The sequence below is a fragment of the Mirounga leonina genome, unplaced genomic scaffold (assembly GCF_011800145.1).
Source record: "Mirounga leonina isolate KUSES-001 unplaced genomic scaffold, KU_Mleo_1.0 Mir_200, whole genome shotgun sequence".
Classification (NCBI taxonomy): Eukaryota; Metazoa; Chordata; class Mammalia; order Carnivora; family Phocidae; genus Mirounga; species Mirounga leonina.
In genome coordinates this window covers 15,122,670-15,150,639 of record NW_023270503.1, presented here as the reverse complement: position 1 = coordinate 15,150,639, position 27,970 = coordinate 15,122,670, and the positions used below count along the sequence as shown (strand labels likewise).

General features: G+C 53.2%; 1 protein-coding gene across 3 annotated transcripts in view; it reads right to left on the bottom strand.

Annotated features, from left to right (window-relative positions):
* CUEDC1 (CUE domain containing 1) overlaps nt 1-15,618 on the bottom strand; it is a 48,120-nt gene extending 32,502 nt beyond the window's left edge. For 2 of the 3 annotated variants that reach the window (XM_035026762.1, XM_035026765.1), the window contains exon 1: nt 15,113-15,618. The gene's annotated coding sequence lies outside the window, so the exon portion shown is untranslated. The other variant, XM_035026763.1, reaches the window with a different exon arrangement.
* Nucleotides 15,619-27,970: the final 12,352 nt, after the last annotated feature.

Sequence of the window (27,970 nt, the reverse complement as noted above, 5' to 3'; positions counted from 1 at the left end):
GTCAGCGGGAGGGGGCGGGAACTCTTGGGGGTCCCATAACCAGCCTTCTTTGCCTCCAGGAGTCTCAGTCTCCGCCTCTAGAAAATAGAAACAGCCCCTAATGAGTCTCACCCTTCCCATCACTGAAACCCCCCAGGGATGCAAGGACATGGTGGGGTGGGGTGGGGTGGATAAGGGCCAGAGAAAGGCACCACTGTACGAGGTACAAACCCACGACGTCTGCAGAAGGAGGTGGCCGTATCCCAGTCCCCCCGGGCTGGAAGGACTTGTAGCCTTTCTTAGCTACAGAACCAGAACCCTTTCCACCCCTTTCCTCATATGAGACCCTCAGCAGAGGTCCCTCAGCCCTCCCCTCCCCCAGAAGTTACACATAATCAGAGAACCTGCCATTTACCGAGTGCTGGGCCATGCTGCCCGGGCATGGTGTTGGTTAATCCTCACGAGCTTCTAGCACTGTCCATCACTGCCTTCTACCAGTATCAGAGCCATTTTACTGAGTCATGTGTGACCTAGAGGTTGTCCAGGGCTGGGCCGCATCCAACCCCCATGGCCTTACATGGCAGAGACCAGTGCACCTGTCAAATCTCCCGACCCACTGGTTCCTCGCAAGGGTTTTAAAGCCTGGGTTCAACCTCCATGCTCTTGTCTCCTGAGCTGTTTGTGTCTCTGCCTGTTCCCCCTCCTGCTACCAGCCTGCTCTTGGGAAATGTTAATGTGCTTTTCTATCAGTCTCAGAAGCAAACATTCTTTGCATTCAAGCCATGTATCTCAGAGGGTGGTGAGACTTCATCAGACTCCCCCGAGGTGTTGCTAAAAACACATATTCTCCACCCCACTATTAAATCAGAATCTGGGGGGGGGGGTGTTGGGAATCTGCTTTTTAACAAGCTCTCCGGGTCATTCTGATGCCCAGTAAAGCGTGAGGACTCCTACCTCACAGGATGATGCAATATAAAACTCTGGATTCTAGTTTTAGCTCCATCACGAACCAGCCGGGTGACCTTAGGCAGGTCATTTTACCTCCCAGGCCTCCAGCTTCCCATCTGAAAACTGGGCAAGGAGGACTAAAATGATCTCCAGACCCCTCTCCCCAGTGACAGCCTCTGTGTCTGCCCTAAGTCCTCAGATGGTTCCCAGGAGTATAACTGAATTTCACGGCCTGCACACCATAGACACACATTAAAGAGAGTCCACATCAGACTGATTTAGGGAGAGCTGCACAAATACCTTCTCTCTGGCTCCAGGCCCTAAACAAATGACTTTTGGATTACCCACAACACTTCCCCCTCCCCCGAGCATCTACTTGCTTCATTCCAGCCCAAGACGACCAGGATTCTATAAACACTGGGTCTGCACACCTGGGCTTAGTCAACAGTCAGCAAACAAAGGCTCTGCCAAATCACCCCACAAGCCCAAACTCGCACCCGCTCTGTCTCTCAAGGGGAAGCACCCAGCCTAGGATGTGTGGACCCTGCATGCCCTTCCTCCCATCACAGAATGGGATGAGGGGCTGGGTCGGACAGAAGGTATGGATAGAACGGCCCCAGCCTACAAGTGGGTTGCAAGGTTTATCCAGACTTAAGGGCTGTGAGGCACGGGAAGCCCCCAGCAATCGCTGGGACGTTCGAAAAGCAACTAGACATTCCTTAGTCCCTGGGTTCCTTGATGATCACCCCTTAACACACAATGTACCTAGCAAGTGCTCAAGCATTGCTTGCTAGCGGTAAACATTTGCTTGATTCGTCCTTCAAGGTCTATGTATACTTAACAGTGGAGCTGTGGGGATTCTCAGGCCCACAGACACAGGGTGACTTCAGATTCCTGTTACCTTTGCGGATGGTGAAGCTATGTGTGCTCCTGCCAAATTAACCAAGGGGGAAGGACGAGCCCGAGGGGCAAGAACGGAAACCCAACGTCTACGGTGGGACACAGCCGGGAGTTCCAGCCGTGGTCTGCTGATCCTACTCATTGAAGGATACTGAAATGGATCATTTCCTCACTCTGAGCACGCCGACTGGCCCGAAGGATGGTGCTTTACGTGTGCACCGCACTTGACGGTTTACAATGCCGAGGGAGGGGGGCGGGGGGTGGAGTCCACCAGCCCTTTCCATTCAGCCAAGCTCCAGGCCGGGCACGTCCCCTCCGGCAGGGACCCACTCTGGCACTGTGTGAGGGCACTCCCCCTACACGGAATCCTCGAAACAATCCCACAGGCTAGGAAGCAGATTATTTGGTAGATGAAGAGACTGAGGCAGGCAGAGAGGAATTAACTTCTCTGCGGTCTCACAGCCAGGAAGTGGCGAGTCGGGATTCTTCCCCAAAGCCCACGCTCCCAACCTCTTACTGCACTGTGCCTGCACTTACGTTGGTGGGCCTCTGATCTCTGCGTGGGCAAAGGGAGAAACTGAGGCTCCAGAAGAGCTGGGCCCTGGAGTCAGCCTGGCAATGGCCCCCCCCACCCCCCGGCCCATCCAGGTCTCCTGGAGCAGGGGAGTAGAACAGAGGTGGGCACAGCCCAGCTCAGAGCTGAGCCAGTCCCGCCACAGGCCTCCGCCGCCACAGCAGCCCCAGGCCCGGAGGGGCCAGCGCCAGGGTCCCTCTCCCAGCCCCAGCAGGACCTCCCTGTCGGGGCCTGGGCTGTCCTCAACACTCAGTTGCAGGCCCCACAGGAGGAAGCGGCCACACTTGAAAATCATTGCCATGCAGGGCCGAACCTGGGGCTTTTGTTCTTGAGCAAGGACGGTAACATTTCACTTTCAGGAAGGAGCTGGGAGGGTGGGGCCGCCTCAGAGTTGCACAACCGAAAACACAGGCTCAGACACACACGGGGCCCACGTGGAAGGCTGCTTAGACAAGCCCCCTGCGGACTTGCGGAAAAGGCCTCTCAGCCACGGCGGGTCCGCACAGAGGCCGGAGACGGGCCGAGCCCTCCCCCTGCTTTTTAAATCAGGGCTTTGTGGTCAGTCATCTCGGCAAGCCAAGTAAAGGAAGGAATAGCAAGGCGGCAGAGGCAGGATGGGAACTCAGGCCTCCAACCACCCTGGGGGGCGGAGGGGGGAGCCTCAGGTCCGAGAGAGGGACCACGGGGCCACATCTGGCTGGGAGGGGCAGCCCCAGCGCTGGGAAGCCTGCCTACCCGCGCCTCCTCCCCTTCCCGGGGCACAGCATCCCTCCTCCAACCACGCAGGTGCCCCGTGGCCCCTGCCGTCCCCCAGACGCAAGGAAAGGACAGCAAACAGCCCTCACAGGCACCCCGGCAGTGTCTAAAGCAAATTTGTCAGGTGGCGGCTTTTCCTGAGTCACCTCTTGCCCCCCCTTCCCCGGGGCGGTGGTGGGAGAGAAGGGAGAAAAGTCAGTCAACAGGGAAAAACCTGTTTTTTAAAAAAGTAATACAAGAATAAAGCAGGTTTTGAGCAAGTCCCATAGCCCTTGGAACCAGGGCTGTCCCTAGATCCCCGGGAATGGGCCCCTGCTCTCCTCCCCACCTTGCAGGGGTCAATCAGAGGCTAAGCCTTTCACCTGCTCCCCTCCTGCACCTCCTCAGGGCTTCACTTCCAGGTCCCCAAGGAAACTGGTAGAAATGGGATCCTCGTCCTTTGTCAATTACAAAGTAAACAGCTCTCTGGCGGTTCGCCCTCCTTGGCGGGGAGGGGTCCTCTCACTCTCAGGCAACCCGGAGCTCCCACCCTCCCTGAGCTCCTCTGGGGGCGGCAGCAAGGAGTACGAGAGAATGGGCTGGTTTGGGGCCGGCTGGCAGGGGCAGGCCACCCACCAGGTCCAGCTCACCCCCCTCAAAGCCGCTCTGTTTGTAAAGGGCTTTCGGGGACAGGAAGCAATAAACAGAGTCAAGCGGCCAAGATGCAGGGGCTGATTATGCAGTTTATGGATTTTCCAGGCCGCTTTGTACTCTCCCACCAGCTGCCTGGGGCTCTGCAGAAAAAGGTGCTGGCAAAAGACCGGTTGGTCCTTGGCTTGAAAGGTGGACCTCTGCCAGGCCTAAACTGGGTCTTTCCCAGTGTGGCGGGGGCACTGCATGCCTTGCCGGCCCCACAAGCACCTTCTCGGTGCCACACCACCAGAGCCCAGACCCTCTCTCTCTCCAGCTCACTGCTCACCTCTCCATCCCGCTCTAAGTTACCCGACCCCCAGGAATTCCCAGAGGAGAGGGCGTGCCTGACCAAGGCTGCCTCTGCCGGAAGGTGGGTGGCCCTCCTTGACAAAGCCGCTCACAGCTCCGCTTAGCTTGGCTTGGCTGCCCTGCGCGTGGAGAGCAAGTTGGGAAAAGTTGAGCCTGGTGGGGAAGGGGCTCTGGGCGGCAGGGCCTCCCCAGTACCAATCTCAGCTCACATTTTCCCCCAAACAGGCTGCGATCTGGTGAGATGGTGGCCCACGTGTGCAGGCGGTAAGTGCGGGGTGGTTCGCAAGAGCGACAAGGGGGAGCGCCCCCACTCGTCTCTCAGTACCCACTAACCAATAAATAACACAAGGGACACCCCCAGAATGGAAAAGCACGCAGCCGAGACCTTCAGGGGCCAACACGGAATGACATGAAAAAGCCAGATGAGCCGGCGCAGCGCTAGTTTTGCTGAGGCGTCTAAGTGTGTACTCGCGTATCTGGACACGCGCACACACCGAATCCTAAGTAGCCGTTATCTTAGAGGTGGGGCTGCGGGAGGGGTTCTGCTTCTGATCGCTGCCTGCTGCTCTGCATCCTTTGAAGTTTTTCCACAAGCAGGCATTATCTCTGTAGTTTAAAATTAAGAATTAAAAAAAATAATAATAAGGTGCACTGCCGGTGGGAAGGTGCGCGCGTGGGGGAAAACAGTTTGGTAGCTCCTTACAAAGTTAAAGACGAAATTACCCTGTGATCTAGCAATTCCACTCCTAAGGCGTATACCCCGAAGAACTGAAAGCAGCGATTCGGACAGATACGTGTACACACCCATGTTCATAAGAACATTATTCACAATATCCCAAAGGCAGAAACCACCCAAGTGTCCATCAACGGATAAGTGGATAAACAAAATGTGGTGGATACATAAGGGAAAAGGGGAGTATTCTTCAGCCATAAAAGGGAATGAAATTCTGACAGATGCCACACCATGGATGAGCCTCGAAAACACGCTGAAAGCCAGACACAAGAGGACAAAGGCTGTATGATTCCACTTCTCTGAGTTCCCTAGAACCGACAAATTCCTAGAGACAGAAGCTAGAATAGAGGTTACCAGAGGCTGAGGGAATGGGGGAGGGAAGTCTTTGTTTGATGAACACAGTTTCTGTTTGGGATGATGAACAAGTTCTGGAAATGGATGGTGGTGACTGATGATCATACGACGCTGTGAACAGACTCACTGCCACCGAATTGCCCCCTAAAAATGGTTAAAATGGTAAATTTTGTGTTATATATATTTTTTACCACAAGAAAAAGAACTAAAGGGGCGCCTGGGTGGCTCGGTCAGTTCAGCGTCCGACTCTTGATTTCGGCTCAGGTCGTGATCTCAGGGTCTGGAGATCAAGCCCTGTAGCCTGCATTAGGCTCCACGCTGGGCATGGAGCCTGCAAGGGATTCTCTCTCTGCCTCTGTCCCTGCTCCCCCCCACCCCAGCTCCATCTCTAAAAAAGAAAGAAAAAGAACTGAAGACTTAAATCAGGCAGGAGGAGGCACTGAGGGGTAGAATCACCAGAATCACCAGACAGAAGGGGGCGCTACTTGGGCTCTCCGGACAGAGGGCAAGGAGCACACAGGAAATCCTGCCTGCACAGGGGGGCTCTGTCCCCACTGGCACGGAGCGGCCAGGGGACAGTGACACCCCTGTTGATGAGGACATGTGGCCTGCAGAGCCCCACAGGCCATGGGGCTGTGGGGAGATGGCAGTGCAGGGGTACTTTCTGGAATGTTCGGAAGAGGTGGGTTATGGCACACTAGGAAACGGTTAGTGTGCTGAAAAATGAAGCACGCATCTGAGAGCCTGGTCTAGAAAAGGAGCGGGGAGGAGAGATGGCTTGCCGGGACTGCAGGGAGAGAGGAGGAGAGGACAGAAGGAAACTAGACACAGAGAATAAGGAGAGGCCTGTCCTGCAGGGTGCTCTGGCAGGCAGAAATGACTCATTCAGGGGCGCCTGGGTGGCTCAGTCAGTTAAACGTCTGCCTTCGGCTCTGGTCATGATCCCAGAGTCCTGGGACCGAGTCTCACATCGGGCTTCTGGCTCTGCAAGGAGCCTGCTTCTCCCTCTCCCTCTGCCCGCCGTCCCCTGCTTGTGCTCTCTCTCTCACACCAATAAATAAATAAAATCTTGAAAAACAAAGAAAGAGAGAAAGAAAAAGAAAGGAAGGAAGGAAGGAAGGAAGAAAGAAATGACTCATTCATTCATCCAGCAAACATTACAGGGCTCTCCCAGGCGCTAGACGCTGGGGCAACGGAGGCCGGGGGTAAGGGGGTAAGAGAACCATCTCATCTGATGAATACCTAGTGTCCCTTCAGCGCCACCGCCCATCTTGCTCAAAAATATATACCTATATAAAGCCAAGAAACCTAAAACTACCCCCAGCCTCCACCTGCTTCCAGAAAGTAAAAATGCTTCTTACTTGAGGCCAAGCTGTTCAACTAGGAAGTAAGATCAAAACTGCCAGTGTGGGCCGACCACCCCGGTGCCCGGGCCTCATTCACACCAGTGTGCCCATCGGCGAGCTACCAGGTGTCGACTGGGACCGGACTCTTTCCCCCTCGAGGGGAGAAGCAGGGAGCAGCATGGGCATGCCAGGGCGGGACCCTGGGCTTTGAGGCCTGTGATGGCTGGACTCAGACTGCTCAGGCGCAGGGTTTCCAGACGTCTTACCCCACTTAGCTCTGATGGCGCAAGGACAAAGAGAAGCCGTGCATGGGGGTGCATTTGAGGTCAGCGGCAGCTCTGCCTCCCTCGAGATAAGAATATTCAAACAGTGGACGTGGTTAGAAAAGGGCACTGTATCTAGGGCCTTCCTGAAATGTGTAATGTGGGTATGTGGACGCGGAAGAAGGAGGGTGGCAAGCAGTTCTGAAACATCTCGACTTGGCCGCTGTGCCCTTCTCAGAGACCCACTCCTTCTAGAACTGTGCTATCCAATAAGGTCTAAATTTCAACTGTAATTGATCGAAACGAAATGGAATTGGAAATTCAGTTCCTCGGTCATACTACCACATTTCAAGTGTTCACTAGCCACTTAGGCTAATGGTCATCACACTGGACAGGACATATTTTGGAATGTGTCCAACATAGCTGGAAGTTCTATCAGACGGTGCTATTCTAGAACCTAAAGGGGAGCCCTTCCTCCTTGGCAGTATGAAGCCCTGGAGTGCTTTATGACAACTGTCCGGGGGAAACCAAGGACTGCGGGCCACTGATCCCCAAAAGAGGAGCCCCTCCACATCCTTCTGGGAAAGGTGGGTAAGGGCAAAGACCCTTTTCTCCTGAGCAGGAGTGAGCACCAGTACCTCTCCTCACTGGGGTTCTCTGCCTCTGCCAAGACCAGAGCCTTGGCCCGGTTCTATGAAACCTGCCAGTCAAGGCAGAGAGAAGCAGAAGCCCAGCTAGAAACCCAAGTCCCAGTTCCAAACCTCACAGCCCGGGCCGCGGAAGACCAGGTTCAGAAAAAGCCCTCCCATTTGTTTGCCTGCAGAAACTGTGTGCTGAGGTCACAGGGCTCCTCCACAGTCCCCTTTTCTGGGTTTGCCCCGTGGTGGCCCTGGCACCACCTCCTTGGGCCTGTCCAGAGCAATGGGAAGGAGTCAGAGGAAAGAGGGGCCATGTCGTGGGGGTGGGTGGGGAGGGTAAGGGCTTATAAAGAAAAAAAACAGTATTTCAAGGAAACGGATGGACCAGGCTAAGGAAGGAGATTCTGAGAGGTGAGCGATGTTGGGTATTTGGGTCTGGATCTTTGAACCAACCAGAGAGAGCAAGACTGGTCAAGGCAGCCCCCAGCCCTGCACACGCCGCACACGTGACGTGGCTGACACACTTGCACTCCTACCCTGACCGATCTCCTTCAGAGCCTCCCCATTTCAGGCAAGGGCCATCCATCACCGTTCTCCCCACAGCGCATCTCAGCCTGGCCCTCAAAGTCAACCAAAACGGAACCCATAAATCTGCAATTGTTGGGGCGCCTGGGTGGCTCAGTTGGTTGGGTGTCTGCCTTCGGCTCAGGTCATGATCCTGGGGTCCTAGGATGGAGCCCCGTGTCGGGGTCCCTGCTCGGCAGGGAGCCTGCTTCTCCCTCTCCCTCTGCCCCTCCCCCTGCTTGTGCTCTCTCTCTCTCTCTCAAATAAATAAATAAATTCTTTTAAAAAAACCCTGCAGTTGTTGCAGCAAGTGGCAGATTAGGGGCTGGGGAGGTGGGCGAGCAAACAACGCACAGAATGCGGGAGCAATGGGGATCAGAGACCCAAGGGGAACCTCTGAGCCTGGGTTCAGCCCCTGGCTCTGCAACATGGATCCTTAAGCAAGATCTTCTTTCTCTTGAACCTTTTTTTAAAAAAATAAAACTGAGGGGCGCCTGGGTGGCTGTCGTTCAGCGTCTGCCTTCGGCTCAGGTCATGATCCCAGGGTCCTGGGATTGAGCCCCGCATCGGGCTCCCTGCTCAGCGGGAAGCCTGCTTCTCCCTCTCCCACTCCCCCTGTTTGTTGTGTTCCTTCTCTCACTGTGTCTCTCTCTGTCAAATAAATAAATAAATAAATCTTTAAAATAAATAAATAAATAAATAAAACTGATAGGGGCGCCTGGGTGGCTCAGTCTGCCTTCTCAGAGACCCACTCCTGGAGCCCCGCATCGGGCTCCCTGCTCAGCAGACAGTCTGCTTCTCCATCTCCCTCTGCCCCTCCCCCAACTTGTGCTCTCTCTCTCTCTCTCTCTGTCTCTCTTTCTCAAATAAATAAGTAAATCTTAAAAAAAAAAAGAAAAAGAAAACTGCTCTAAGCAAATGTAAGCTTAATGAATTATCATAAGGCCACACCCCATAAGCATCCTGTCAAGAAAGGAGACGTTGCCGGCCACTCCACAACCCCTCCCCGTGCCACACGCTGATTTCTGTCGTAATAGCTTCCTTGCATTCCTTTACTGTCCAGATGGACATCCCTGGACACTGGACTTTAGTCGTGCATGTCGTTTGTCCTTTAAGTTTACCTTAATCTACGGCTTCGCCCATCATCTTCTTTTTTTCCTTATAATTTGTGAGTTGACGCACCCAGCCATGTGACTCTTGCCTTCTCTACTGTCTGAAGGTCATGGACCAAATTCCCTTTTCTCTCGGGGCCTCACTTACTCCTTCCTTACCAGCACTCCCTGGCCAACTTAAAGAGCTCCTGTGACAAGAAGAAGAGACAGCCTGAAAGCACATCAGGAAATGCTTATGATATTTTGTCAAGCAAAGAATGCAGGACGCAAACGGATACAGAATGCTCTGCTTTCAGGCCCACCAAGAGAACGTGCATAGGAAAAAGGGCCGGCAGGAAACGCTCGGCCTACCAGTGGTCGTCTTGGATGGTAGAATTCTGCCTCCCTCTCTTTGCTTCTGTCTTACCTTTTCCCACGATCAGCATATAACAATGTGATGGGGCGCAAGTCATTTTTAAACATTTTAAAGAAAAGGGTGCACGAGACCAAATGTGCCACCAGGCCTATCCACTCTGCCGTCACAGGACCACTTGGCTTTGCTCTCTGTTCCTAAGGCCACCACCAATCCGGCTGAGATCCGCAAACCTCAAGCTCATCCCATGCCTGCTTCTCTGATGCCTCCTAGCCGCCCTTCCTGTCCCCGTCCTGTCTTCTCTCTGGTGCCACCAACAGAAGAACTCATGTAAAACATGCTGGGTCGGGGCCACCTGGGGGGCTCAGATGGTTAAGCGACTGCCTTCGGCTCAGTTCATGATCCCAGGTCCTGGGATCGAGCCCCGGGTCGGGCTCCCGGCTCAGTGGGGAGTCTGCTTCTCCCCCTGCCACTTCCCCTGCTTGTGCTCTCTCTCTCTCTCAAATGAGTAAATAAAATTAAAAATAATAATAAAATAAAATATGCCAGGTCGCTTCCCGGCTTGCCCGCTGCTCATGTGAGGCTCAGACCCCTTCCTTTGCCTGCATTGGTGCTCACCACATTCAGTGGGCATCAGGATCACCCGCAATGCTGGCTGAACACGCACTGCTGGGCTCCAGCCCCAAAGCTTCTGTCCCCTAGGTCTGGGGGTGGGGGAGAGGGCCAAGAATCTGTGTGTCTAACGAGTGCTCAGGTGATGCTGGTTCAGAGAGCATGCTCTAGAACCCTCTCCTCGGTCCTCCTCAACAAGCCCTGTCCAGCTTTCAAGAGCTAGTCCAAGTTCCCCCGTCCATGTGGCAGTCTCTTCCAATGGCCAATATTGATCTCCCTCTGTTCTTCCAGACCACCCCTAGCACTGACCATGTGCTGGTGGTCTGGAAAAGGGGAGAGAGCCCTCAGGGACCGTGGGCTGGGCAATGTGACACTGTACCACTCCCTGCCTTCCTAGCGGCTCTTACGGGCAGAGCCTGGGAGGAGCACTTCTTTGGCAGCCCTACTTACGCAGGAGGTCTTCTGAATGTCCCAGGTAAACGGAACCTTTTCCTTCACACACAGACTTCTAATTATTCACTCACGCATTCACTATCAGTCAAAAAAAAAAACAAAAAACAGTGAGCACCTACTGTATGTCCGGGTGCACAAAATGAAAATCTCTTTTCTCTACGGAAACCAAGAATTACAATAGCATTAAGTTACCAGAGAAGGGGCGCCTGGGTGGTTCAGCCGTTAAGCGTCTGCCTTCGGCTCAGGTCATGATCTCACATGGGGCTCCCTGCTCGGCGGGAAGCCTGCTTCTCCCTCTCCCACTCCCCCTGCTTGTGTTCCTGCTCTCGCTATCTCTGTCAAATAAATAAATAAAATCTTAAAAAAAAAAAAAAAAAAGTTACCAGAGAAGCCTGCAGAAAGGGCTCCTTCCAAAGGCAGCCAAGGAGCCCACCCTTGCAGCCCCGGGGACGGCTACCCACACACAGCCATGCGAGCACGCACGGTTGTGGTCACATCCACGTGTAGCCATGGTGAAGGTCTGGTCGCCAGTTGCAGGCTTCATTTGTCCTCAGCTAAGCCACCCAGGACTCGGAGACAAGATTTATGGGCAGATATTGTTAGGAGAACAGATGTCCAAGTAAGGGGGCAGGGCAAATGGGAACAATGGTTGTGAGACAGGGAAGCTGAAGGGACTCCATTTTAGAAAGGCCCCATTTACTCACGGTCTAAATTTCTTTTTTTTTTTTTTTAAGATTTCAATTATTTATTTGAGAGAGAGAGAGAGCACCAGCTGGGGGAGGGGCAGAGAGAGAGAGAGAGAAGCAGACTCCCGAGCTCAGCTGGGAGCTCAATCCCAGGACCCTGAGATCATGACCTGAGCTGAAATCAAGAGTCGGACGCTTAGCTGACTGAGCCACCCGGGTGCCCTCGTGCTCTGTAGTTCACCTTGCATCTAGGTAAACCCAAAGAAGCTCCTTTCCCACTCCAAGGGGGAAGCAAGGAAGTGAATTGCTCTCTGAGTCTCGTCCTGGCCCCAGAACACCTGAGAATATCTAAGAAGAACGGGATCCCAACCATGTTCCAGGACATTAGCTTCGAACAAACCTCGGCCCACACTGGCATGGATACCCCTACCTTCGGTGATTTATGGAGGAACACCTATTGTTCAGCTGACACTCCCTGTGATTGATCCCTACCCTGGACTCCTGGAGGAACACCCCGGACCCTTTCCCTGTATAAACCCCTAACTCCAGCAACAATGAGACAAAGTCTCCTCTCCTTTCTGAGTCTTTTAGATACTCCGTTTGCTATACTCTATCACTTATGCTATTCAGTAAGCTCTGCTTTCATTTCCTCCTGGCTTACATTTGATTTCTATTCTGCACAAAGCCAAGGACCCTCTTGGCTGGGCCTGTGGGGCCCCCTCTGTGTCCTTGGACCCGCCTGCCTATGTCACTTGTGATGGTTGCAGGCCTGGAACCCATTGGAGGGAGGCGAGAAGACACCACCTCCTAATGAAAAGGCAGCAGACCCTTGTCCCATTTCTGCAAACATCTGGGGCTCTGGACACTTGGGTCTTGTGCCCCAGCAAGACATTCTGGGCAGGCTGAAGACACCAGATTCTCCACTGGGGCTGTTGGCTTCTCTGTGACCTTGGGCAACTTTTAATTCTTCGTGCCCCCATTTCACTATCTAACATTATCTTTTAAAAAGGTAGTAAAGCCCAAAACAAGATGATAGAGGTCCCCACTGGAAGAATAAAAGGAGAGATTTAAAAACAAGCAACAGGGGTGCTGGGTGGCCCAGTCGGTTAAGTGTCTGACTTTTTAAAAAGATTTTATGTATTTATTTGACAGAGAGAGAGCACAAGCAGGGTGAGCGGCAGGCAGGAGGGAGAGGGAGAAACAGGCTCCCCGCTGAGCAGGGAGCCCTATGACCCCAGAACCCCAGGATCATGACCTGAGCCGAAGGCAGACCCTTAAATGACTGAGGCACCCAGGCGCCCCAAGCGTCCGACTCTTGATCAAGACTCAGGTCTTGATCTCAGGGTTGTGAGTTCAGACCTTGCATTAGGCTCCATGCCCAGCATGGAACCTACTTAAAAACAAAACAAACAAACAAACAAACAAACAAACAAGCAACAATAATGCCATCTGTAAAAGTAAAAGAGAGAAACGGCAAGGAGACCAGGCAGGGAACACCCTTCAGTGCCTCAGTGCGGAGAGGCTACATGCGTTCGGGCCCCCTGGAGCAGGGATTCTGGGCTGGAGGGGTGCAGCAGGGTCTCTGGGAGCTTCTGAAAGACAAAGGTCTAGGGCCCCCTACTGAATCAGAGTCCCCCCACCCAGGAACACGCCATTTCCATTCCCTGCCCCCTACAGCAAGTCAGAGAGGCTCAGGGTATTCCGGGGGCTTCCAGACTTGAGATACCACCTCAGAGGTGAGAAGCAAATCATTATCTAAGAGGGGAGGAGGGAGGGACAGTGGCTGCAGGGAAAACACCAAGGGAACCTAGAGACCAGCTGGAGAGGAGAAAGAATGTCAACATTGAGGTGCCCTTTGTCCACCCCCCACCCAGATCTGATTCTGGAGAAGGGATACCACCCTCCCAGTTCAGGCCAGCCAGTCCTCCAGGGACCTGCTGCTTTAGTCAATGCACGTCTGAGTCCTGGGCTGGGCTTTCCTCTGACCACCACCGAACCTGGCACATTTGCCTGTGCTCTCCACGCCGTGGCCCCAACAGCCTCATGCTGACCAGCTGCGACTCTTTATTTCAGGATTCAGATCGTGGTCCTCCTCCTCCAAGAAGCCTTCCCAGAGGCACTTTTTGGCACACCCCCACACAGCCTTGGCCTGTTAGATTCTTGCCGTACCATCAACGTGGCAGCATTGATCACCTCTCACAATGACCGGTGTGCGGCCGGTGGCCCTGGCAGACAGTGGATTGTTTGGGTCTCATTCAGTTCTTCGACCCCAACACCCAGGTCAGTGCCCAGCATAAAGCGGGCGAGCAATACAGATATTTATGCTGACCAGGAGAAAGGGAGGGAAGGAAATTTTACATCAAACAGTTGCACTAGGCAAATTTTTCAAAACTCTAGAGAAATTACAGCAATTTTTTTTTTTTTTTTTGGCACTTCCTTTGTGACACGGAGAAGCCCGAGACCCAGGGAGTCAGAGATGGACAAGCACCCAGGCAGAATGGCTCCAGGGTCCTTGTTCTCCACTAGTCGGCTACGGTTGATGTAGTCCACGCAAAGGAAGAAAGATGAACACCTAGAAAAAAACTAGCTCCCTCTGAAGCCCTTGCTCCCTGTGGTTGAGGGGTCCCAGCAGCTCTAAGCATCACATGCTTTTGGACAAAGCCGGAATCCAGGTTGCTGTCCACAGGAGCCATTTGTCCCTGCTGGTAGCCCCTTGCAGTCAGGTACCAGGGACACTGCTGCAACCATCGGGGAGAGCCCAGCAGTCAGCGGTCCCCACTGGGGGCAGAGCTCCGTTGAGAGACAGTGACAGGGACAGTGCCACTCAGGGCCTTGGCGTGGAAAGGCTTTTCTCCCCCATGCCCACGTCTCTTGGCCCACTGGCTCGGAACAGCAGAGGGGTGGCCTGCACCTGCCCCACCTGGCCTGTCTGGGCCTGGGAACAATGGGGAGGATGTTCTACGAGCCCGGGAGCTTTACTCTGAGAGACGCTGCAAAGAAAGCGTCACCACTCAGGAACTGTGAGAGGTGTCACGGGAGGCGGGGAATAAAATGTATTCAGGGTCAACTGAGGTGACTAAAAATGAGCCATATGACAGGTACGTGGTGAGGTGTATCCCCAGAGCCTTCATTTGACTTTCACACCAACCCAGTGAGACGGCTACCATCCCCCTTGTCTTACCAACAGAAAACTCGGGCAGTGTTCAGCTGGAAGGAGAGGGAGCGAGAACACAACCTCAGAAATGGGGTGTGTTTGGCCAAGGCCGAGCAGAGATTGAAGGGTCTTTGAGTAAAGCATTAAAGATACTTGCTCTCTGTTTTCTCTCTTTCTTAAGTCAGGACAAAATGAAATGGGACGTAAGTTAGATTCCAGAAGAAACTCGTGAACTATAAAGAGGCGTGAGAGAGTTCACTTCCCAGGATAGAAACCCAGAAGTTGCAGCTCCATCACGTACCCATTCTGCAGGCAGGAGACTAGACAACTTGACCTTTATCACCATGAGTGTATCACCTATCACACTCAGCGGGCTCCTCGGGCAATTTTGCTCCAGGTCCAGTCTCGAGGGAGGCTCTCGGACAATGCAAACCTGAGGTTAAATACATCCTTTGCTGCACTTAACAGACAGATGGGGAGAGAGTTCAGATATTAAAATGAAGTTTACAGTCTGCTGATTTAATCAATGAGGTTAAAGTGACTGCATTAAAGTTAGCACGAGTGCAGTATTGCTAGAAACCTACTGGGTCGCCGGTCGGATAACGGAGTTCGTCAAAGCTGCGGTGCCCGAGGTGACTATATTTTCCAAACACGGCTGCTTCGCCCCCAGAAGCCCTGTCCCTCGGGGGCTGCCCTCACCCACTCACCAATGAACTTCTTTGTGGGAGCACCACAGGCCACAGAGCAGATCTGCTGTTGCCCCAGGCTGCTCAGCCCAACACTTGTGCTTTGGCCTGGAACAGAAGGCTCCCCGAGCAGACCGTGATCAGCCAGGGACGCAGGATAGCCTGGGCCAGAGGAGGGGGCACCTGGAAACAGGAGCAAGATGCTCAGTCTCAAGAGAGGTTCCTGAATCTGAAGATTCTTCTCAAACCAGGTAACCCACTGGTTGGAATCAAACGCAGGGTGTACTAGTCACCATTGAACAAGTTTGTGACAATAACTTAGCAGAGTTTACCCAAACGTGGGGTTTCCTGAAGGTCAAAGGAGTCACAGTACCGAAGAGGTTTAAAACCTCTCAGGCCCTCGGGAGAAACCAGGGCCCAGAAAAGTCAGAGTCCTCCCCCTCAAGGTCTTGCCAAAGGATGAGCGTGGATGCCAGCTTTTCCGACCCAGCCCCCGCCCCCGGGGGCCAGCAGCTGTCTGCGAAAATGCAGGGGCCCCAGGAGGGCTGAGTGTCTACAACCCGCTGCGCGCTCCCCTCCATCTGATGGCCTCGCGATGTACGCGGCGCAACCCCGAAGGGGAGGCCAGGCCAGGCACCCTGCCTCGGGGTCCCGGGCTGGACGACTCACAGTTGGCTCCCCCACCCGGGCGCCCCAGGCCACCAAAGGCCTCCTGTCGATTCCTGCGCTGCCCCCACCTCTCTCTTTGATGCCAAATTGGGGAGGGGGGAGTAGACAGCAAAGAAAAATCCCCCACTAGGCATCGATTTGCCCAAAGCAAAGGCAACACAAAGGCTGCGCCTGTTTCCATGGAGACACGACTGGCGAAGCGAAGGAACGAAACAGAGCGAGAAACACAAACCCGTCAGCACCTTCCGGGGCCGGCGTGATCGATGTTGGCGGGCCAGAGCCCTGACAGGAAGACGGTGGAAGGATTAAAGGTAATCAGAGGATCTAGAAGCCAGAGCCCGAGCCCTTGCAGTTGGTAGAGCAGGAGGCGAGGAGCCTCCCTATCCCCCGGGCCTACAAACTAGGTTGGCCCCACTCCTGAGAAAGCTCCTGAACAACAACAACAAAAATCCTGGACAGAAATCCAAAGTGAGCAATTATTCACTTTACAAAAGGATTCCCTGCTTGACAAAGGAATTCCCTGAAAGAGCAAAATCCCATGGTGGATTGGAGCGTCTGTTTTATTGTTTACTTCTCTGAGGCTGAGGACAAGGACAAGCGAGTAGCTTCCAGTTGAAAGTTTGTAAGAAAAGATGACAAAATTCCCAAGAGGAAGGAATGGAGGGGTGAGGACAAGACTCTTGGTAAAATATCTGCTGGGGCGGGGGTGCACCTGGGTGGCTCAATGGGTAAAGCATCTGCCTTTGGCTCAGGTCATGATCCCAGGGTCCTGGGATCGAGCCCCGCAAGCCCCACGTCGGGCTCCCTGCTCAGCGGGGAGCCTCTTCTCCCTCTTTCTGCCCCTCCCCCTGCTTGTGCTCTCTCTCTCTCAAATAAATAAATAAAATCTTCAAAAAAATAAAATATCTGCTGGGAGAGGCCCACAGGAAATTGAGACAGGGCAGCTTTAAGACAGAAAGGTGAGTTAGCTGGACATCCGTGGCCTGTCCACCATGGAAGAGCACAGGAGCCCACAGTGGGAGAGGCTGGGCAACAACAGGTCTCTGACGGGGCCCGGCAGGGTGGACCCCAAAAGCAGGGCACTCTCGAAGCTCTTAGCTGAGGGGAGACGCAGGGAGCATAAGCGGTCAGTCCTCATTCCCCCAGGACAATAAGAAGGCCAGAGGCCTCTGGCTCCCGGGTGAAGGCCAGGGGAAAATGCCAGCATTAGCCTCGGCAGATGGCCGGGGCTCAGGGCACTAACAAGAGCCTCGGCGCTTGCTCTCGTCACTCATCAGGTGACATGTATTAAGCGCCCCTCCAAACGCATCGCCATCCTGGGAAGGAGAAAATGCCACACGCCAGCCCGGCCCTGCCCTTGGAGAGTCTCAACCAGGACTTCACTCCACTCGGCTTTTCCGGGACTCTAATTCCTACCGAGAACAAAAAACAAGCATAATAACGACGACAATATTTACTGAGCGTGCTGTGTGGGCCCGACACTGTACAGCCATTGTTCCGTTGACCCTCTCAACCAGCCCGAGAGGCAGACGCTATCCTCATCCCCGCTTACTGATGGGGAGACAGGCGCAGAGAGGCAAGTAACTGGCCCAAGGTCACACAACTAGTAAACGGCAAAGCCAGGTCTGCCCAGCTTCAAAGCCTGTGAACACTACAGGCTAAGTGCTTGCCGCATCAGCCCATTTAACAGACAAGCTGAGCACAAGAGAGTCCAAGCGACTTGCACTGAGGCAGGGGGTGGACTCTGAAGACCACCAGCTCTTCTGACTCCCTCAAGGCTTTTGTGCCCTGTGATGCCTCCCTTGGGAAGGCCAGGGGCTTTCTTGGTAGGGCACGTGGACCGACCTGTGGCCTCCTGTTCTGGGCCTCCGTTTACCTGGTACAAGGAGGCATGGGACCGTGTGAGCTCCTGTCACCTCACCGCGAAAGGAGGAGCTGGGAAGACACATGGGACGTGCGTCCAAGGTGTCGTCGGGGAGCCCACGGGAGGAAGACCCAGTCCCAGCTCCAGCAGAAGATCCCCAAAGGCCCACAAGCTCTGGAGTGAGCGCTGTAATGTTCACAGAGCACAATCCGGGCAGCATAGCCAGTGGGCGCGTGGTTCAGTGTTCTTCCCGCCAGCACATGTGTGCGAGATGCGGGCACTTCCAGGGGCTGCTGGGACCCGGCTGGCTTTCAGGGACTCAATTTCCCAAACCTCCACTTCCACAGGGAGTCCTTTCCCAAACTGCCGGACTGGCAGCCGCCTGGCTCTACAGCTCTCTTTACATAATGGCCCCTCCTCACCATTTCCCCAAAGAAAGGCCCACCTCCAGCCATCCTAACTGTATCCTGGTGCTCTCCCCTGGGGTGTGAACGCCACCAGACAAAGGGACAACTGGAGAATGCAGCATTCCTGGGGAAGGCCCCGGAGGATGGGCATGGAGAAGGGGGCTGGCCTCGGGGCGCCTGGGTGGCTCAGTCGTTAAACGTCTGCCTTCCGTTCAGGTCATGATCCCAGGGTCCTGGGATCGAGGTCCCGCATCGGGCTCCCTGCTCAGCTGGGAGTCCGCTTCTCCCTCTCCCTCTGCCTGCTGCTCCCCCTGCTTGTGCTCTCTTGCTCTCTCTCTCTCTAATAAATAAATAAAATCTTTTATTTTTAGTTTTTTAAGATTTTTAAATTTATTTATTTGACAGAGAGAGACACAGCGAGAGAGGGAATACAAGCAGGGGGAATGGGAGGGGGAAGCAGGCCTCCCGCAGAGCAGGAACGCTGGGATCATGACCTGAGCAGAAGGCAGACGCTTAACGACTGAGCCACCCAGTCGCCCCCAAAAAAATCTTTTAAAAAGAGAGAGAGAGAGAAGGGGGCTGGCCTTATTTTACCAAGGCCTTATCTATCTTACCCACCCTTCGTCCGTTGGTTTTTGGGTTACAATCAGGGAGCAGGGAAGCTGACACAGGGACACCTGTTTAACACATTTATTCAAATCACAAAACGGAATCTGACTTTTTCTGACACACAGTATGATTTGGCTGATGGCTCAAACGACGAGGTCCAGCTTTGCCAATTAAGAATTATGACAGACATTTCCCGTAACTGCATGGGCCGAGTTTGCTGGTTTAAGGCTTTGACAAAAATATATTTGAAGCGAGTATATGACATACAATCAGCGTGGAAATACGTTCTACTTAAAGTTGTGATAACAGGTTTTTTTTTTCTTTTTAAAGATTTATTTATTTATCCTACAGAGAGAGGAGAGAGTGAACACAAGCAGGGGGAGGGGCCGAGGGAGGATCTCCAGCAGACTCCCGGTTGAGCACAGAGCCCGACGCGGGCCTCGATCCCGCGACCCCGAGATCACCACTGGAGCAGAAACCAAGAGGTGGACACTCAACTGACTGTACCACCCAGACACCCCAAAGTTCTGATAAGAGTTTGTATATGTGAATTTTAAAATGTGTAAGAGGATACAGTTTTTCAAGAAATCTTTTGACAGGTGTGAGAGCCAAACAAGTCTGAAGGCTGTCGCTTTACTTCCCTGGAACCGCGCTCAGGGGCTCTAGCTTCCAAGCCACCAACAAGCGAAGTCAGCTGCGGTGTATACAGCAAGCACTGGACCCAGCACCTGGGTCTAAGTTTGTTTCTGCTGCTTCTCAGCTGCGCGGATCTGGTTAAGTCACCCAAACACCCTGAGCCCGTTTCCTCATAAGTGAAAGGAAATAAAGCATCGAAAGCATATGAAATTCCCTGATGACGATGGTGCCAGACGGATAATGGAGAAGTACATCAGCCTTTGCAGCTCCACACAGTAGCCACGCAGGCAGCGTTTCCTGTTCGCTTGGACAACTTTATGGTATTCGTCTCTAGATCGTACTAATGACTTATATTTATTGAGCACTCACTATGTGCCGGGCTCCACGGGCCCCAGATCACTTTGTTTTCACAACAATCCTATGGATGAGGTGTCCTTCTTATTGCCGATTTACAAGCACAGAAAGCTTACACACTTGCCCAGCTCAGTCAGCTGGCAATTAAAGGCCCAGCAGGTGTGTTTGAGCCCAGAGATGGTGCTCTAAACCCTCCCTACTCAAAGTGTGGCCTATAGCTGGCAGAATCTGTACCCACTGGGACCTTATTAGAAATGCAGAATCCCTCTCTCTCACTCTCTCTCAAATAAATAAAATATTTTAAAAAAAAAGGGCGCCTAGGTGGCTCAGTTGGTTAAGCGACTGCCTTCGGCTCAGGTCATGATCCTGGAGTCCCGGGATCGAGTCCCGCATCGGGCTCCCTGCTCAGCGGGGAATCTGCTCCTCCCTCTCCCGCTCCCCTCTCTTGTGCTCTCTCTCTCTCTCTCAAATAAATAAAATCTTTAAAAAAAAAAAAAAAAAGAAATGCAGAATCCTAGGACCTCCCCCAAACCTAATGAATCAGAATCTGCATCTTAGAAAAATCTATGGGCAGTTCATACCCACATCCAAGTCAGAGAATCACGGCTCGAAATCACCAGACCGTTTTCCATCCTGATGCACCATCCTGGTTTTATCTTGCTGAAGGTAATATTAGAATGTTTGCTTTCTCTACACACATACGCAGAGCTGGCAATTAAAGCAAGCAAGATGGTGAGGGATATAATAATCCATCGGTAACATATGCAAAATTTATTTTAAAAAGGACTAGGAAGAGTCACGTCAAATTGTCATCCGTGGTTACCTCTGCAGAGAGGGCCGGGAAGAGGGTAGTCAAAGGGGGCTTTCTACTTGTATTATTTGAAATTTTTAATAAAAACAATGCAGTTGTGTATTGGCTTAAAAGGAAAGCATGTTTTAAAACACAAGCACAGGGGGGCGCAGTCGGTTAAGTGTCAGACTCTTGGTTTCGGCTCAGGTTGTGATCTCAGGGTCCTGAGTTCAGGCCCCACATTGGGCTCTGCTCTCAGCACGGAGTCTGCTTGAGATTCTCTCCCCCTCTCCCTCTGCCCCACCTGCTGGTGCATCCTCTCTCTGTCTCTCAAAATAAATAAATCTTGAAAAAAATAACATAAAACACAAGCAAGGGGCGCCGGGGTGGCTCAGTCGGTTAAGCATCCGACTCTTGATCTCAGCTCAGACCTCGATCTCACGGTGGTGAGATCAAGCCCCCGCATTGGGCTCCATGCTAGGCATGGAGCCTACTTTAAAGATAAATAAATAAATAAATAAATAAATAAATAAATAAATAAATAAAATTAAACACAAGCACAGATGACTGAAATTGACTGTATTTTATGAGCTACAATACCCAAGGCTATTGACAGCTTCCAGCCCCGCACTCTGGAAGGCCCAAGGAGGGAGTCAGCAGAGAAGCATTGGTGGGACACAGAGAGTGCTGTGCTTGGAGTCCGAAGACCCGGATTCGAGGCCTGACTCGGCCCCAATTGGCTGGGGGACCTCAAGGCTCCCACTGAGCATCTGCGGGCCTAGGTAACCTCTGCGATATAATGTGGGTCGCCCCACCCCCACGCACCTCACCCCATAGCACTAGTGCAGGGCGCAGCAATGCCATGACGTGCCTAAAGGCCCCTGAGGACTGCAAGGTGCCACAGAACGTCAGGGCGGGGAGTTTTCTTGAGAAGAAAAGCAATGAAAAAAAAAAAAAAAGCAGTGAAACATCCACCCGCACTCATCCCATTCCCTGAATGCAGCTATTCCATGACTTTATAAGGAAGATGCACACAGTAACCTGGATTTAGATTCCGTGGGAGCCTCAGGCTGATTTTCAAATCCTTATTCGAACTTAGAAGTTGGGTTTGGACATGGTTCAAAACATGAAAGAAAGGGCTATTTCTCAGTGTCTGGCCCGTTTTCTTTGCACTTCTCGCCTGCTTTCTTCACAGGCTCGAAAGTCCTGGAGAGGTTCTGCTTCAGGGTTCTGTGTACTCCCAGTCTGCTGTGCTTTCTCTGACTCCCCGCAGCAACCAGCCCCCGGCGCCGTGGCCTCCGGGCTACTCCCCGAGCAAACGGCTTGGGGGTCTGCAGTTTGGCTTGCTGCTGGCCAATGCCTCAGTTTCCCCACTGTTATCTTAGATTTTGCATAACTGGAGAGAGCGGCACGAGTTCTGTCCTCGCTCATCTGGGGGAGCACGGGGTTTGGGTACAGAGGGATAAAGTGACTTGTTCCAACCCACAGACTAGCTTCAAACAGACAGAGCTGGGCTGGGGCTCTCCGACCTTTGAAAATTCCTTAAGGTTTCTCTATCATTCGTTTGCAACTTGTCTGTCGCTCACCTTGCCCCTCTGTCCCTTCCTTCTAGGGAACATGTGGATCTCAGGACTAAACGCCACTGTGCTTTTCCTCAAACTAAACGGTCCTGAAACCACACAGTCTGAAAGTATCCTTGAAACTGAGCCAGAAAAAAATCCCCTGCCAGATTTTCCAAGGAGAACGAGACCCATCTAAACCATTATGAGCTTCAGTTCCAGCGATGGCTAAAGAAGCATCTGGGCAGGCAGTCCCAGCCCCACTTCTTCTGTGGCCTTAGGTGCCTTGCTTCACCTCTGCGAGCCTCGGTTTTTTTCAAATACGAGATAGTGACAGGGCTACCACCTTCAGGTTTAAATGAAGATTCCAGACAAAGGTAAAGACCTTCACGCAGGATTCTAGATAAGGGTGATGACCTTGATGCAGCGTAGAAGCTCAGTAAGCAGGAACTATTACCATCCTGATCATCATTTGGGACATACATCTCGAAGACAGGGATCCAAATTAATTCTCCACTCCAGCTGCACATTAGAATCACCTAGAATTTTTTTCTTTTTTAATCCCAGTGCCCAGATCTTACCCACAGTGATTCTGATTCTTGGCCTGGGGTGGGACCTAGGAAAACGGTACATTTTTTACAGCTGATTCTAATTGCACCTGGCTGAGAACTGATCCAAATCGGTGCCTCCCAACATTTAACATGCACATAAACCTCCTCGGGATCTTGCTAAAATCCAACTCGTGACTCAACAGGTTTGATCCGAGGCCAGAGATTCTGCATTTCCAACCAGCTCCCAGGTGATGCCAACCCATGGCATCCAAAACTCAAAGTCTTGGGACGATGGCTGGAAAATTTGTAAGATTCTTCTCTGGACAGTCTTAAGGGCTAGCTCTGTCTAGCCAGGCTAGAGTTCACTGCCTCCTGGAAGCAGTCAACTCTGTGACCTTACCAGGGACCTAGCACCAAAGCCTGTCCCCAGATGACTCTCGCTTTGGTTTCCTGTTGGCTTTTTTAGGTTCTAACAAGAGCCTGCAGACAAGTGTGGCCACAAAGACATACTTGCAAATTAATCATGGCGCCACACCCTGCATTCGTGTGGAGTTGCCTTCTCCAGACTGGCCAAGGGAAAAGCCAAAAGGAAAGGGCCCTCGTTACTTTCACTTGGATGAGCAAGGAAGAGGAGAACAGGGCCTGACTTGGCAGGATGTCCCAGCCAGGAGCTGAAAACAATGTCAACTCTGGTCCGCCATACTTCTCCGATCAGCCAAACAGGAACGCTTCCTGCCTAGAGCTGGCTAGGTTCGCACACAGTTGAAGAGACTCCGGGAAAACGTGAGCAGGGAGGGGGCTGGGCGGGCAGGTCCCTGTGGCTTTGAGGCTGGTGCATTCTGTGACCCTGAATAACATCCACAAAACAACACTGACTGGGTCCACCTACCACATCACAGGGAATTTTACAGAAACACTCTCATGTGATCCTCGTATCAACTTCGCAAGTCCCACATCACTGTCTTCATTGGATGCATGGGTGAGGAAACGGGCTCAGTGGGTCATCGACAACGGATCATACAGAGGTCAGAGCCAGGACTGGAACCTAAGCCTGGCCAGTCCTCCCTGCCTCTTTACACTGCTATTCCAAACTCTCAAATCTCTCAATGTCTCGATTTACCCCTTCACTGGGGCAGGAAGAAAAGGACAAGGGTATAAATCAAGACAACTAAAATTGGCTTTGGGTCTCAAGCACAAAGGAGAATGCTTGTTATCATTATATCTGTTATCAATCATGATCACCATAAGACGTGTCATTAAGAGGCACTGGGAGAAAAGGCTGGTGTCTACCCTGACATTTAGAGCGTCTGAACAAGGCTCTGGCCCTCGACAGCGCCCAGCAGCCCAGGCCACTGCCGTCCCCAGTCCCTCGGGGGGGGGGGGGGGGGCTGGAAACAGCACCTGATGACTCCAGGGTGAATACCCTGGAGGCTCGGAGGGGAGGCTCTGCTTGTGGGACAGGGCAAGAGTCCAAAACAGTTCAAGGAAGGAGACCAGGCTGGGTCACAACAGCATGTTCCTGGCACCTGGGCCACCATGGCAGGCCCAAGGCTGGAAATGAGACTCAACCAATTCCCTGACGGGCTCTGAGAGCCAACCTGAACTTGTGTCCCCTCGCCTTAACCCTGCTGCATAAGCCGCAGAAGCTTCCTGAAGCAGCCAAAGGCCACTCGAACGAGTGCCCCCCTTTAAGGACCAGGAAGCCGAGTACTTAAGAGGCCATGCTAGGAAGCTCTGTCCGCTCCAGACCTGCCCCATAGCCAGGCCCCTCCTCCCAGCGCCTTGGCAAGAAGAGCCCTTGGCAGAGGCCCCAGCTCTAGATTAATATTACACCAATACAACCCAAACAAATGGCTCCTGCCTGCATGTCCCATAAAGTTCTGAGGCTTAAAACAAAGACAAGTTGGGGAGGGGGTGGTCAACAACAGGGAACGAGCAAGTGAGTGGCGTTATGGCCATGTGATGAAATATTATACGGCCGTTTGAAATACGGTTTTAAAATCATGCCATTTCATTAAAAACCCTCCTTGTGCAGTTACATGAAGAAGCTACTTACAAAAGTCGGTAATCAGTAAGATTACAACGATTTTTTAAAAATCTATGCACATTAAAAAAAGAGCAGGAAATACAACCAAATGTCATGGTGGCAATTTTTAAACGATCGGATGATCGTTCCTGTGTTAGAAACGAAGTATTTTCCAGTTTTTCTTTAGTGAGCCCATAAATTGCCCAGGAAGAAGGGGAGCACATTCTGACCACAGTCTGGGTGTCTGAGAGTCGGGATGAAGCCCTGTGGGGGACCGGGGGCCTAAACCCCACGCAGCCCCCAGCAATGAGATGGAACAGGCCCAGCCACCCCCAGAGGCCCGCAGGGCTGTCGCGGTGACACCTGGACAAGCAAGCCAGTGGGGAACCCTTCCCAAGGGGCTGGAATTCTCCAGGGAACAGAACAAAAAGCCCATTAGCCCCAAAAGTGCTTGTAGTGAGACGCAGCCCAGTTAGGTGCCCTGCCCCAGGCAGAGAGGCCGATGACAGCTCCCAGGTCCCTCGGAGACCCCCAGCAGACACAGATTCCTGCCCGTGCCGCTCCCCCCCGCCAGCGCAAGGTTATAAAAGAGACAAGCTTCACCATATGGGGCTCAGCAGCCTCGTGGGAATGTCGGTGGGAGTGAGAATGGCAGGTCCCTAAGCCGTGTGCAAATGTGAAGGAAGGGGGTTTAAAGCGGAAAAAACTGCACCAGCTGTCTCTTAAAGAACACTAATTACAGGGGCTGTACCGCCCGAACCAGGCCTGGTTCTGCAAGCAGAGATCCTCCCGGGGGGTGGGGGGGGCCCGCAGTCACCCCGCCACCGGCTGGGGCCCGGGGGCCGGGGGGGGGGCGGGGGGGGGGGGGGGGGGGGGCAGAGAGGGCATCTGGCTGGGGCCGCGGGCCTATTGAGGCTCTGTGCTGGGCAGGCCAGCCCTGGGCCAGAAAGCAGGTTCTGCAGGTCCTGCTTCCTGGGAAGTTCACATCACAGGGTCAGGTGCTGAGTGCCAGGGCCGGGTGGCACTGGAATGTGGAGAGGGTTAGAGAATTTCCTTCTCTGGAGATTTGAAAGACCTAAGCATCTGGAACAGCTCAACGCTAAAATGGAAAAAAAGAAGTGACGGCCTCATCCCTGGAAGCTGGGGAAGGGGCAGAGTCAAGTCAAGTAGAGAGATGAGAAAGGCAAGGTCTCAGGGGTCCCTCACTTGCAGCTCATGGCAAGGAGCTCGAGGTCACCCATCACCAACGGTGCCCCTCCTGGACGTCCTCCCGTGGCCAGCATTTCTGCTGAGACACGGGGAGAGGCCTGAAAAAGGGCCAGGCTCGTGAAGCCAAGGAGGCAGGAGCGCCTGGGCGTCAGCCCTGGGTCTCACCCCCGCCCTGCAGCTTTCTAGCCCCCTCACTGCCCCGAATGAGGTGTCCGTGGTACCCATCCTGGCCGCCGTACACAGCCATTCCCAGTCAGTGAGAAATGTATGGGACTGCGCTCCCTTTATTTTTTTTAAGATTTTATTTATTTATTTTTGAGGGAGAAAGAGAGCATGAGCAGGGGGGAGAGGCAGAGGGAGAGGGACAAGCAGACTGCCCCCCTGAGCAGGGAGCCCGAAGTGGGGCTCAATCCCAGGACCCTGAGATCATGACCTGGCCGAAGGCAGCCGCTCCACCGACTGGGTCACCCAGGTGTCCCTGGGACAGCACTTCTAAAAACTATCAAATTCTAAACAAATGGAAGTTGTCGTTATGATTAGTGGGGTGTCCTTATAAAGTGGGGGCATTTACTCCCCTCCCACGACAGCAAGCAAAGCGGCAGCAAACAGAGAGGAGCCCGGTACCGGGTTTTTCCCCAGCTCACTCCCCCACCCGCTCTAAGCCCTGAGCGTATGGGCCGCGGAGTGCGCAGCCTGAGCGGTGGGCCTCCCCAGCCCGAGGGGCGGGGGTGGGGGGGTGGGGGGGTGGGGAATGGCTCAGGGAGGGCGAGGGAGGAAACAAAACCAAGGAAGCCAGGGAAGAAGTAAGGTTGCCACTGAGATTCCGCCCTCCTGGGAACGTGCCCCGTCCCTGGGAAAGAGGCCCAGATGAAAGGAGGCGCAGCTGGGGGAAAACAGGCCGTGAGAACAGAAGGGCAATTGTTCGGGGCGGGCCAGGCGCTGCACCCGAAGCAGCCTGCCCGCACTGCCCCTTTGTGCGCTAATGTCATTAAGGGCCCGGTGGGGGCCAATGTTTGGAGTCCTTTAACTCCTCGCCATTCTCACACGACAGCTGAGCCAGTGCAGGGGGGAGGGGGGTGGCCCTGGCTTTCTGGGCAGCTCAGCTAAAAGGGGGCAGCGAGGGGTAGGAAGGCCGGGGCAGCGGGAGGCGAAGCCCTCATTGCCCCCCCCCCCCCCGGCACTTCCTCCTCCTCCTCGGCACTGTCCCCAGGAGCTCCCAGAAGCCCCGCCACTGCCCTGACCCCAGTTAACACTCCCACTAATTGCTGGGGCTGCAGAGAGCCTGGGGAGCAAAAGAGCCAGAGTTAATTAAGGGGAGAAAAAAAACGACTCTGCTGCTCCATTCTTCGTTTCGACTCCTCCCCACCCCTCAGGGTTGGGCATCTCGTTTCAGGGAAGCTCCCGAGGCAGGGATCCCCACCAACAGCACAGGGCCACTACTGACCAGGGGCAGCTAGGTGTAACAGGCTTCTAGGAGCCTGGCTCCACAGCTAACCGGCCCTTCAAGTTTCCCAGAAGTACAGCAAGGGGTCTGCTCCCCACTCATTCAAAGGAAAGCCTCACGTTCTCAGTCTTGATATGGATGCTCTGAAACAGGAGCCGTGTGGGTTCTTGCTACCGAGGTGGGACTCCTCCAGAAGGCAATGGGACATTCCGTAGGCTGCACAAGAATGCGACGGGAGCATGTGACAAATGTTACCTAGTCTAATCTCACAGCTACCCTACTGAGGTAGGTACTGTTCTTATCCCCACTTTATAGATGGGAAAACTGAGGCTTGGAGGAAATAAGAACTCACTCAAGGTGAACAAGCTAGCAAGTAGGAGAAGAATGATTCAACCCCCAGAACTCGGACCCCAAAGCCCATGCATTTACCCCTTGTCCCATCTTCAAGTCACTTAGATATTCTAGTCCACAAGAAACAAGCCTTGTGGAGTTTACAACCTGGTACGAGATTCTCAGCCAAGGGTTCTTGAGGGTTTGATGAAGTCCACGGACTGCCCCCTCCCCCAACACCCCTCAAAATCAAACACGCGATTTATGGTGTTCGTGTGTGTGTTCACTTTTCACAGTGGAAGGGAGCGTTCAAGTTCTCTTTAGATTATTGAAAGGGTCTGGGACTCAAAAAGAGGTTAAGAACTGTAGGCCAATGAGCTGATGCCTTGCTAACTAGACTCTAGAACACAGATCTTTTGACTTGAGTCCTC